Source organism: Lissotriton helveticus, chromosome 1_1 (genome assembly GCF_964261635.1).
Source record: "Lissotriton helveticus chromosome 1_1, aLisHel1.1, whole genome shotgun sequence".
Taxonomy (NCBI): Eukaryota; Metazoa; Chordata; class Amphibia; order Caudata; family Salamandridae; genus Lissotriton; species Lissotriton helveticus.
In genome coordinates this window covers 282,735,446-282,747,886 of record NC_136057.1, presented here as the reverse complement: position 1 = coordinate 282,747,886, position 12,441 = coordinate 282,735,446, and positions in this window count along the sequence as shown.

Here is a 12,441-nt window from a genome sequence, read left to right as displayed (position 1 = left end):
TATGAAGGGCGGAACGTACCACATGCTCCCAGCATTGGTCACGCCCCCAGCACACGCCCACAGCACAACGCAGACACGCCCACAAGGGACTACTTTGCTGGCACGGTTCTTTTACCTTTTAAATGTATTTGGTGGGCGTCTGCATAGCCTATGTCCTTCTGCTGCAAGTGCCCTTTCCAACGCTGTATTGGGTGTTGTGATTGGTGCTGTGGTTCCTGAGATTACCCGCCTCAAAAGTTTTCTGCTCTCTCTTTATTATATTAGTATGGAAAGCAGAAAAATACTAAAACTGGTGCCTCTGGCGAGACTCTCCATGCCATATTTCATGAATTCCAGGTAAAAGCTAAGCAGATAGACAGCATGGAGAGTTAAAAAACAGAATGACATGTCCTTAAATACAGGCATATATTAACATATATTAATAATATAACACTAACATGTACCTGTGAGTGTAGTCTTTTGTTATAGATGGCTGTTTAATTAGCTAAAACATGAAAGCATCCATGTATGTGTGCATGTACAACAGCTCCATTTATTCTCAATTCACAAAATAAATACGGATAAATACAAATAAGAAGTTGAAAAAATAATTATGGATAAATACAAATAAGAAGTCCAAAAAATAAATATGGAAAATACAGACAGAAACGTTAAAACAATAATTAACATTAAACCGGGAGCCCTAATAATAATATATGACAGTGCCAACTTTCAAGGTACAAGAACAGGCCATAGAAAATGTATCAGTACATCTCTTCTGCCTCTCCACAGGGTGGAAGAGATAAAGGCTGATGTCTAAAAGTGGGAAGGATCAATAGTTGGCTTCAACATCTGCAAAAACAAAATGCAAAATTTCTTGCTGCATATTCTAGTAACTCTCTTTTCATTTTATCTAGAGGAGAGAGCACATAAATTGAGCCGGCGATGGGCGAACCAGTACGAGAAGCCACTGCAGTTTACCTGTCCGGGTCAGGAGTCAATCAACTCAATAATAAGGTATGATGTACGCATCCGTTAAATGTTCATCATTAATGACATTGCTGTAATGTACTGCATAGGCACTCTGCATTGTTCCTCTGACTGTTGTTTAATCCCTCTCCTGTGTCTGGCATCTTGCCTGTCATGTTCCACAAGACTTCTCTTCTTCCTTCTCTGAAGAAACACAGGCCTAGATTTTATTCATTTTCCACTTACTGCAGTGTTGTAACTAGTCTCGCAACATGGTGCATGGGTGAGTGTGCTCTATCTATCGTTTCGTTTCATAAAGCTTTATTCGATACATGTCAAGCAATGTCCATAAAAGCACATAATAACAACATACAAATATTATCAAATAGCAAAATTACAGGGGTCATTATAACATCTATACATAAGATAAAATAATTAAAACATCATGCTTTTCCTCACGTGAATTGCCTTAAGAAGGTAGGTGGCAGTAAAAAAGCAAACATCGGGATGATGCATGTTAAAAAGCAGCTTCATGGAATCATGCACAGTACGAACTCCATATTTGACAAAGATAGGTTTTAAAAAAGCTATGCGAAAATTTCTACTTATCGAAAGAAAGTGCAAAGTGCTTTGTGCTGAAGTATCGTCACACGGGCAGGGGCCGTCTGGATGTTTTTTGGGAGAGTGGAAGGCCACCAGATTATGTACAATCCCAAACCTCAGTCTAGTTAAAACAAACCGGTGGGATGCTCTGGTCACTTGGCTTAAATATGTTTGGTAGCCTACACCTCCCCCTTTATTGTAAAACATACAGGTGGATAGTTGACCAATACTACTGTTTCGCCTCTTCAATATGGTTCATAAATATATTCTTCATTTCCTGTTTTGATAGTGCTGTAGCAGCATAGCTGTCAACAACTATATTAATACCATAAATTTCCTGAAAGCTACAGATAATATATTTTAGCCACTGGATTTTGAGATGATTATCAACGGAGAGACAGTCACTGATAACTGCTCTGTTCAGGGCTGTCTCATCCTTCTGCCAGATCGAGCGCCATAGCATTAGTGGCCTTAAAGAGATCGAATCGGACAGATAATTGATCCCAAGCTCTCTGTGGATTAAGTCATTTGGGGCAGAATTAGGTAGACACAAGAGTCTCTTGAGAAAAAGATTTTCCTCCACTTGCAAGCTACTGGTGGAGACGTGTCCCCACGCCAGGCCCCATAAAGGGCGATGGACACGCATCGCGATTGATAAATCTGTAGCATGTCTCTGATCCGTCTATCCCCTAGTTTAGTCGCAAACGTAAAAACCCCATGGGCACTTTTAGCCATCTTGGCCCGTACGTTGGTAATTTCATGGGCCCAGCTATAATGCTTTGTGAATGTAATACCCAGGTAACAAAATGTATCAACTTGTTGGACCTTGTGCCCATCTATAAAGTAAGAGTGGGGTCGCATGCGTCCTGCCCCACAGGCCATGGTATAAGTTTTAGTTTTTATTAATAAGTAGTTTCCTATCCTTGATAAAAGAGGAGAACCTATCCATCAAACGTTGAAGCCCTATTGGGGTCCTTGACAATAGCACGGCATCGTCCGCATATAACAATACCGGTGCATCAAGGTCATGGGGCCCGATTCACAGAATGAACTTAAGACTCAATCCTAAACTTACTACTATTTTGGTATTCACAGAATGCACTTACTACTTTTTGCATTCACGGAATGAACTTACTACTTTTGGTATTCACAGAAGTTAGGATTTTGTCTTAAGTTTGTCTTAAGACAAACTTAAGACAGACTTAAGACAGACTTAAGACAGACTTAAGACAAAATCCTAACTTCTGTGAATACCAAAAGTAGTAAGTTAATTCTGTGAATGCCAAAAGTAGTAAGTGCATTCTGTGAATACCAAAATAGTAGTAAGTTTAGGATTGAGTCTTAAGTTCATTCTGTGAATCGGGCCCATTGACTTTTGGGGCATCAGCCCTAATTGCTTTTAAAACTGCATCAACCTCATTAATAAAAATGGTAAAAATCAGGGGGCCATGTACACAGCCTTGCCTTATCCCTTGCATAACCTTAAACTTAGTTGTACACTCTCCGTTTGTACCATATCGTACACTAGTTTGCAGGCTATCATATAATCGGGCTAGAAAGAAGACAATACCTTCCGGTGCCCCCATTTCTAGCAACTTTGCCCAGAGTATCGAATGGTCTGCCATGTCAAAGGCACTACTTAAGTCTGCAAAGCAGAGATGGAGCGAGCCCTTTTTGGCCTGCGTATACTTCCCTATGAGTAGTTTTAGATTTAAACATTGGTCCAGTGTTCCACGCCCTTTCCTAAAACCGTACTGGGTGCTGGCCATAATACCATTGTCTTCAGCCCATTCTTCCAACCTGACCAATAACACCCTGCTCATAATTTTGATCGAGGAATCTAATAGGGACATGGGGAGGTGGTTCTTCACGTCCCCCCTATCCCCTTTCTTATGGATCGGTATTATGATAGATTCCTCCCAGGTCGGTGGTGCTCCATAGCATACTGCAGCATTAAATACTTTAGCTAGCATGGGCCCCCACATCTCCGGGACGGTTTTATATACATCAATGGGCACCCCATAAGGTGCCTGGGCCTTACCCCCTTTACTAACACTGATGCCTTGTATAACCTCGGTGATGGAGATATCCAGCGGTACAATGAGCCAAGATCTGCGGTTATCCCCTTGTGGTTTATCAGAGTTGAAGTTGGTGGAAAAGTGGGTTACCCAAGTTGCCATGTTGACATTCGATGTTAATTCTGGGACCATATCGTCTTTGAGGAAGGGGAAGTTAACTGTTGCCCAAAATAATGCACAGTTAGAAGTTTCTGCAGCCTGTGCCAGCTTTTCCCATGCCTCTTGCTGTAGCTCAATCTTCCTGCGTTTGACCGCTACCTTGTAGTCATGCCTTAATTGGGTTACACAAAAAACAAAAACTATTACAATACTAGAGACATGACTACACAAATGATAATTACATATATATACAATTGCAATACCAGAGTGCTCTTAATCACAGTGAAACATGGAGCTGTTACTCAATAATGCAGTCTCGATCCTGATTATTCACCAAACTTTTAAACAAAAAGAAGTACCGAGTATCTCAACCCAATACAACATATATCTGCTTCTGTGCAAATTTAGAATTGTTCTGCAATAATCACAATCAAATGAATGTAAAAAAAGTGAACAATGCCGACGCGTTTCGAGTCCCTTGGGTGAATCAAAAGACTCTCATCAGGGCTGTCAAAGTCTGGTCCATGGGAACTATTTATAAAACACAAAAACAAGAAAAACTTTATCTATCTCGTCCTCCATCCATTAATTATTTACAAAAGAATTTCTCCCAAAGGGGGAGTGCAGCATACCTGCTGAGTTCGAGTTCCAGGGCTGCACTTATCATACACTGTGGTCTATGCCGTGGGTACTCACTGCAACAAAGTGAGATTGTTTTAGCAAAAATCTATGTTGCTATGAAACCATAATAATGAGGCCAGCACAAGGGCAGTATTTTACCTTTCACGTTTTGGTGCCGCCGTCACGTTTATGTCACAGCCACCGGCGGAAAAATAATCCTCACGCGGATCACATATTCTAAAATAATGTGAATGACAATTAGCAGGCTCACACTCAATGTGTTTGCATTAGTTCATTGTTAGAAATTGCTCAACTGACTTACTTTGAATCCGCCCTGAAGCGGTTCACCCCCGCTATGGATTGACGAATATACTTGATTTCTGTGGAAATACAAGTAATGCAAGCAGATGTTAGCCATGGCTGCGTTGTGGCGCCGAACGCCCCATCTGTCTGATTATTTGCGCCTTACAGAGAAGCCTACCTTATCCTGTCTTTCACGGGGCTTCTCTATGCCGCTACCGATGGTCCAATTAATTCGAATTCTGAAAGGACAAACAAGCGGTGCATGCGTGTGTTAAACTGACCGCAATGTCCTACATGGCAAGCCGATTCTCATATACATTTCTGCACTGCACAGAGGCTTACCTTATTCCTCGTTTTGTGTAAACGTCTTCCCCACAACAAACAGTGATGGCTCAAACGCCTTGCAGGTCGCGCGTTTGTTTCTCCAGCATTGAGAACAAAGTCATGTGATCGTCATGTGACTTGTGGGGGTGTGTGGGCCAGGGAGGTGGCTTCTGGGAACGGTAGTCCTTCGTGGATGGGGGTTGCTGCCTATTGTTTACATTCTGTTGATTTCACTCAGGCAATTAAGCCCATTATTCACGCTATCGAACTTCATTATTAGGTAGGCTTCCTTTTGGAGTAAGGCCATGTCTACATTTGGATGATACTTAGGATCAATCCAAAACAAAATCGTCCACCTAAAATCATTTTCGGTGTGGTTACAGCTCACAAAATGATCCACCATGGGCGCAGTCAGCACTTTTTTCTTTATCCGTGAGCGGTGCTGTGTAATTCTGACATTGGCCGCCTGAGTCGTTTTTCCTATGTGCACCTTGTTGCAGATGCACACCACAGCATAGACCACATTTTTAGTTCTGCAATTCGTAAATACATCATGTCTCCATGTCACATCATTATTGGAGAAAACATTTCCTTCAAGTGTTGCCGCACAGGACACGCAATTGCCACATTTGCGATGCCCGCAGATGGGTTTTAAATTCCATTGGGAAATAAGGTCACTTTTTGGCTTCGGGATAAAACTATCTGCTTTAACCAAATGTTGCCCTAGGCTTTTGTTTTTGCACATGGCGAAGATTGGTTTTTGAAGGGGAGGGTCCAGCGTTTCAAGTAAATGCCAGTTATTTAAAATAATACGCTTGAATTGGTTTGTGTGCTGGCCGTAGGTCGACACACAGACCAATCGTTCAAGCTCCTCCTTCTTCTTCACTTTGAGCAAAGAGTCCCTCGGGATGAACCTTACTCGTTTCTTCGTGTGCGAGAGCAGCTTTTTTGGATACCCCCTATTTGCCATTTCTCTACAAAATAGGGAGGCATGTGTCTCAAAATCAGATGAATTCGTACAATTACGTCTTATCCTTAGCATTTGCCCGTAGGGCAGATTTTCTCTTAAACTTTGTGGATGTGAGCTTTTGAAATGCAAGATTGTGTTTCTATCTGTTGCTTTTTTGTGGATTGTTGTGAATAGCCTTCCCTCGCTACTGCCTACTGTGACATCCAGAAAAGTCATTTTGTGTTGACTAGAGTTCAGTGTGAATTTAATATCACTATGTCGAGAGTTAAGCCAATCATGGAATTGATCTAGCTGGGTCTGGCTCCCCTGCCACAGGAGCCAGACATCATCAATATATTGTAACCATTGGTGTATATTGTCTCTGAATGGATTGTTGTTATATATGAACCGGTGTTCATATTGGTCCATATAAAGTACCGCCAGCTCCGGCGCATAGGGACAACCCATGGCTGTCCCCTTGATCTGGATGTAGAACTCATTCTCGAATTTGAAATAGTTGCTCCGTAACGTGATTTCTGCTAGTGACACAATAAATGACGTGGGTACCCTGTGTGGTCTCTCACGCTGGTCCAAATAAATTTCAATCACTTCCAAAGCCTCATCTTGAGGAATTTGGGTGTATAGAGAGGCCACGTCTAGTGTTACCATCAGTTGTGTATCTACATCAAATGGGTTCCCCTCAATTTTAGTGATAAAATCCATAGTGTCACGAAGATGTGACTTGACCTGCACTATGCACGGTTTTAAGAAGAAATCGATATACTTCGATACTGGCTCAAGTGCAGAGTCACAGCCCGAAACAATCGGGCGGCCCGGGGGTACCTGGGCATTTTTGTGTATTTTGGGCAAAAAATACAACACCGGTGTTCTGGGTAATTTCTTATTCAGGTATTCGTACTCTCTAGGTCCCAGAAAGCCCTCATCCAGCCCAGCTCTTGATAATCTCTGGATTTTATCTTGAATTGCGTGTAAAGGGTCTTCCATGGATGGCCTGTACCAATCGCGATTATTCACATGTGCCTGACCTTCTGTAAGGTACATGGAGCGTGGCCACAGCACAACCGCCCCACCCTTATCAGCCTGCTTTATTATGATCGATGTATCTGATTTCAAATCACTGATTGCTGTGGTCATTCCTTTACTGATGTTATTTTTCAAAAATCTTTTCGTATTTTCCAATTTAGTGAGCGATGATAAGACCGTTTGTTCAAAAGCAACTATTTGTTTGGGAATGTTTTGGGTCGGTGTAAACCTTGACTTAACTCTCAAACCTGTGGTTTCACTGCTGGATGTCATTTCGGCAGAAGCAAAGAAGGCCTTTAATCGTATCTTCCGACAAAAGTTCAATGCTTCCAATTTAAGTTTTGTAAAATCCGTTTTTTTGTTAGGGACGAACTTGAGGCCCAGGCCCAAGAGCATCTCCTCATCTTTTGTTAGCTGTTTTTCAGAGAGGTTAACTATAGTTGACACATTTAGTTGTTGTAAGTCTTGTTGCGGGTGCGCATCTCCCATGGTTGTTTGAAGCGGACGCGCGATTGCCCGCCCCTGGCTAAAAAAGAAGAAGAGGAAGAGGCCGATGTGGCACCTCGTCTTTTGGAATTATTCTGCCTAGAGTCGTTAGAGGAATCAGATGAGGTTATATCGGAAAAAGTAAGAAATCTATTCCTTGATCTGCCTTGATAAGATGAAAGTGCCCCCCGTGACTCGCCTGACGTGTAAAAATCTTCTTTAAGAAAGGGATACACTTGTTCAAGTTTAAAGGATTTAGAATCCCTGTCGAATTGAGAAGATTTAATAGTAAGAGTGTTGTCCTTAAAGATCGCAATTTCTTTCTCAATTTTATCAAGCAGCGCTTTAGCCTCAGTCACAGTTTGGGTATCATTAATGGCTTTAATCAATACCTCGATTTCTGACTCCTCTTTGCTGCAGATACGTTGTGCTGTCTCAATGGTATGCACCATTAGATCTCTGCTGCACTTGGTATTGATTTGACTAAATCCCTTCTTATATTCTGTGTCTTCTGTAAAGATGACCGGGATATTCTTCACCTGAAGGCCCCACGGTATAGTCCCTGCTTTAAGGTGTTGTAGCAAAAAATGGCCGTGCAGTTCTGTGCGGATATGTTTTTTTTGAAGACGTATCAACTTATCAGCCTCATTTTGTTGTTTTGCTGAGGTACTGAGGGTGATCGAGGAGAATGGAGAGGACGCAATGAGGTTCTGTATATGGCTTTCCGTGAAGGACAGCGTATCTTTGTCTGCCATGCTATGCAGGAGGCAGATCTCCTGCTCAAGAATTAATCACTATTGTGATATGTAGGAAAGACGAATGTTTGTCAGTCCCTACCCACTCGGGTAATTACCCGCTCAAGGAATGAAGGCAACTGGGGGTTGGGCCCACTGGGAAAGAGGGTAGGTCGGGCCACTAATAAATGCAGAAAAATGGGGATTTTACCTATGCCTCTGTTATAAATGAACCAATGAATGCTGAATTGGGTAAACCAAAATTTATTAGTTTATCCAGACTTTCAAGTCTTTTGAATTCATTCGCTTTTGAATTATTCAGTTATTTTAGTCTAGGCAAAACAAAGAACATCATCAACTTCACGAATTGCCATATACTCTACAATACAAAATTATTCCACAAAAAACAAAAACTATTACAATACTAGAGACATGACTACACAAATGATAATTACATATATATACAATTGCAATACCAGAGTGCTCTTAATCACAGTGAAACATGGAGCTGTTACTCAATAATGCAGTCTCGATCCTGATTATTCACCAAACTTTTAAACAAAAAGAAGTACCGAGTATCTCAACCCAATACAACATATATCTGCTTCTGTGCACCCGCAACAAGACTTACAACAACTAAATGTGTCAACTATAGTTAACCTCTCTGAAAAACAGCTAACAAAAGATGAGGAGATGCTCTTGGGCCTGGGCCTCAAGTTCGTCCCTAACAAAAAAACGGATTTTACAAAACTTAAATTGGAAGCATTGAACTTTTGTCGGAAGATACGATTAAAGGCCTTCTTTGCTTCTGCCGAAATGACATCCAGCAGTGAAACCACAGGTTTGAGAGTTAAGTCAAGGTTTACACCGACCCAAAACATTCCCAAACAAATAGTTGCTTTCGAACAAACGGTCTTATCATCGCTCACTAAATTGGAAAAAACGAAAAGATTTTTGAAAAATAACATCAGTAAAGGAATGACCACAGCAATCAGTGATTTGAAATCAGATACATCGATCATAATAAAGCAGGCTGATAAGGGTGGGGCGGTTGTGCTGTGGCCACGCTCCATGTACCTTACAGAAGGTCAGGCACATGTGAATAATCGCGATTGGTACAGGCCATCCATGGAAGACCCTTTACACGCGATTCAAGATAAAATCCAGAGATTATCAAGAGCTGGGCTGGATGAGGGCTTTCTGGGACCTAGAGAGTACGAATACCTGAATAAGAAATTACCCAGAACACCGGTGTTGTATTTTTTGCCCAAAATACACAAAAATGCCCAGGTACCCCCGGGCCGCCCGATTGTTTCGGGCTGTGACTCTGCACTTGAGCCAGTATCGAAGTATATCGATTTCTTCTTAAAACCGTGCATAGTGCAGGTCAAGTCACATCTTCGTGACACTATGGATTTTATCACTAAAATTGAGGGTAACCCATTGGATGTAGATACACAACTGATGGTAACACTAGACGTGGCCTCTCTATACACCCAAATTCCTCAAGATGAGGCTTTGGAAGTGATTGAAATTTATTTGGACCAGCGTGAGAGACCACACAGGGTACCCACGTCATTTATTGTGTCACTAGCAGAAATCACGTTACGGAGCAACTATTTCAAATTCGAGAATGAGTTCTACATCCAGATCAAGGGGACAGCCATGGGTTGTCCCTATGCGCCGGAGCTGGCGGTACTTTATATGGACCAATATGAACACCGGTTCATATATAACAACAATCCATTCAGAGACAATATACACCAATGGTTACGATATATTGATGATGTCTGGCTCCTGTGGCAGGGGAGCCAGACCCAGCTAGATCAATTCCATGATTGGCTTAACTCTCGACATAGTGATATTAAATTCACACTGAACTCTAGTCAACACAAAATGACTTTTCTGGATGTCACAGTAGGCAGTAGCGAGGGAATGCTATTCACAACAATCCACAAAAAAGCAACAGATAGAAACACAATCTTGCATTTCAAAAGCTCACATCCACAAAGTTTAAGAGAAAATCTGCCCTACGGGCAAATGCTAAGGATAAGACGTAATTGTACGAATTCATCTGATTTTGAGACACATGCCTCCCTATTTTGTAGAGAAATGGCAAATAGGGGGTATCCAAAAAAGCTGCTCTCGCACACGAAGAAACGAGTAAGGTTCATCCCGAGGGACTCTTTGCTCAAAGTGAAGAAGAAGGAGGAGCTTGAACGATTGGTCTGTGTGTCGACCTACGGCCAGCACACAAACCAATTCAAGCGTATTATTTTAAATAACTGGCATTTACTTGAAACGCTGGACCCTCCCCTTCAAAAACCAATCTTCGCCATGTGCAAAAACAAAAGCCTAGGGCAACATTTGGTTAAAGCAGATAGTTTTATCCCGAAGCCAAAAAGTGACCTTATTTCCCAATGGAATTTAAAACCCATCTGCGGGCATCGCAAATGTGGCAATTGCGTGTCCTGTGCGGCAACACTTGAAGGAAATGTTTTCTCCAATAATGATGTGACATGGAGACATGATGTATTTACGAATTGCAGAACTAAAAATGTGGTCTATGCTGTGGTGTGCATCTGCAACAAGGTGTACATAGGAAAAACGACTCAGGCGGCCAATGTCAGAATTACACAGCACCGCTCACGGATAAAGAAAAAAGTGCTGACTGCGCCCATGGTGGAACATTTTGTGAGCTGTAACCACACCGAAAATGATTTTAGGTGGACGATTTTGTTTTGGATTGATCCTAAGTATCATCCAAATGTAGAAATGGCCTTACTCCAAAAGGAAGCCTACCTAATAATGAAGTTCGATAGCGTGAATAATGGGCTTAATTGCCTGAGTGAAATCAACAGAATGTAAACAATAGGCAGCAACCCCCATCCACGAAGGACTACCGTTCCCAGAAGCCACCACCCTGGCCCACACACCCCCACAAGTCACATGACGATCACATGACTTTGTTCTCAATGCTGGAGAAACAAACGCGCGACCTGCAAGGCGTTTGAGCCATCACTGTTTGTTGTGGGGAAGACGTTTACACAAAACGAGGAATAAGGTAAGCCTCTGTGCAGTGCAGAAATGTATATGAGAATCGGCTTGCCATGTAGGACATTGTGGTCAGTTTAACACACGCATGCACCGCTTGTTTGTCCTTTCAGAATTCGAATTAATTGGACCATCGGTAGCGGCATAGAGAAGCCCCGTGAAAGACAGGATAAGGTAGGCTTCTCTGTAAGGCGCAAATAATCAGACAGATGGGGCGTTCGGCGCCACAACGCAGCCATGGCTAACATCTGCTCGCATTACTTGTATTTCCACAGAAATCAAGTATATTCGTCAATCCATAGCGGGGGTGAACCGCTTCAGGGCGGATTCAAAGTAAGTCAGTTGAGCAATTTCTAACAATGAACTAATGCAAACACATTGAGTGTGAGCCTGCTAATTGTCATTCACATTATTTTAGAATATGTGATCCGCGTGAGGATTATTTTTCCGCCGGTGGCTGTGACATAAACGTGACGGCGGCACCAAAACGTGAAAGGTAAAATACTGCCCTTGTGCTGGCCTCATTATTATGGTTTCATAGCAACATAGATTTTTGCTAAAACAATCTCACTTTGTTGCAGTGAGTACCCACGGCATAGACCACAGTGTATGATAAGTGCAGCCCTGGAACTCGAACTCAGCAGGTATGCTGCACTCCCCCTTTGGGAGAAATTCTTTTGTAAATAATTAATGGATGGAGGACGAGATAGATAAAGTTTTTCTTGTTTTTGTGTTTTATAAATAGTTCCCATGGACCAGACTTTGACAGCCCTGATGAGAGTCTTTTGATTCACCCAAGGGACTCGAAACGTGTCGGCATTGTTCACTTTTTTTACATTCATTTGATTGTGATTATTGCAGAACAATTCTACATTTGCACAGAAACAGATATATGTTGTATTGGGTTGAGATACTCGATACTTCTTTTTGTTTAAAAGTTTGGTGAATAATCAGGATCGAGACTGCATTATTGAGTAACAGCTCCATGTTTCACTGTGATTAAGAGCACTCTGGTATTGCAATTGTATATATATGTAATTATCATTTGTGTAGTCATGTCTCTAGTATTGTAATAGTTTTTGTTTTTTGTGGAATAATTTTGTATTGTAGAGTATATGGCAATTCGTGAAGTTGATGATGTTCTTTGTTTTGCCTAGACTAAAATAACTGAATAATTCAAAAGCGAATGAATTCAAAA